This window comes from Galeopterus variegatus, unplaced genomic scaffold (genome assembly GCF_000696425.1).
Source record: "Galeopterus variegatus unplaced genomic scaffold, G_variegatus-3.0.2 Scaffold10569, whole genome shotgun sequence".
NCBI lineage: Eukaryota > Metazoa > Chordata > Mammalia > Dermoptera > Cynocephalidae > Galeopterus > Galeopterus variegatus.
The window spans coordinates 57,741-59,150 of NW_007736680.1; positions in this window are offsets into that span (position 1 = coordinate 57,741).

Below are 1,410 nucleotides of genomic sequence, written 5' to 3' on the forward strand. Positions count from 1 at the left end.
ATGTATTTTTACTGTGCCTTTTCTATGTTTAGATACATTTATTTACACACATATTTACCCTCGTGTTACAATTGCCTACAGTATGCACACAGTAACATGCTATAGAGGTTTGTAGCCGAGGGGCAATAGGCTATACCACACAGTGCAGATGCGTGGTATGCTATACACTCTAGATGTTCGCACAACGACAAAACTGCCTGACAACACATTTCACAGAACATGTCCTTGTTAAGTGATGCATGACTATAAGGGTCTTTCAAATATTGGTATCCAGAAAAGCCTCTTTATGGTGGTGACATTTGAGCTGAGATTTGGACAAGGAAAGAGCACGGCTGCGTGAAGATCTGGAAAGAGCGTATTCTGAAGGGAGTGCATTCAAGCAGAGAGAATAGCCATGAGGAGTGAGTGGCTGGTTCAAAGAACAGAGATCTTCCAGGACCTTGGAGGCAGGTAAGCAGACTGGATTTTATTCTCAAGGCAATACAGATGCCATTACAGGGTTAAAACAAGGAGGTATTAAAAGCACTTATTGCTATGGCTTTTTAAAAAATTGCCCCAGCAGCTGTACGGAATATAGAGTTTGGGGTGGTGATACTGGGGTAGCTATGAAGTGGCAGCAAAGAGACCAATTAGGAGAATTTTGCAGCTGAGAAATGGCGGGTGACTGTCAGTGGAGATGAAGGGAAGTGGGTGGAGTCACATGGAGGAAGTGGGTGGGGTCTTGTGGAGGGAAGTGGGTGGAGTCGTGCAGATTGACAAGTTGCTCTTATGGTAGTAAAAGTAAAGAAGACAATGGGGGGTGATTCTGACATTATTGCTTGAATGAGTGGGTGACTTACTGAAATGTGGAAGTCTGGGGACAGGTTTGGGGTTGGATCATTTTCTTACTGTGCTAAAACCCAGCATAAGCAAATTAATCTACCTCATTTGAAAGGTTTAGCCAAACTCTGGAAACCCCAACCTGGTAGGAGGTGGTGCACAGTGGTTAAGCCACAGTCTCTGGAGTGAAATTGCCTGGGATCGTATCTCAACAGCTTTCTAGCTTTGTAACCCTGACTGGTTGCTCAGAAGCTCTGTGCCTCAGTTTCCTCATCTATAAAATGGGAATAATGAAACCTAGCCTCCAGTGATGTGAGAACTAGATGCATGACCAGCATGTTGCAAGCACTCATTAAATGTTGCTGTTGTGACTTCCCTTGCAGGCCTTCCTGAACTCCAAGACCAAACAGCTCTTCTAAGGCAGCACCAACCAGAAAAGAGAGGTAATGAGTAAAACAGGGGCTAAAGACATGCAGCCCTTATCCAGCCCCCCACCTGCCCTACCACATTGATATATATAATTGTTTTTGGCATAAATCCACTCATAAAATGATGTCAGGCCCTGAAAACTGGGCATCTTCCCTCTTGGAT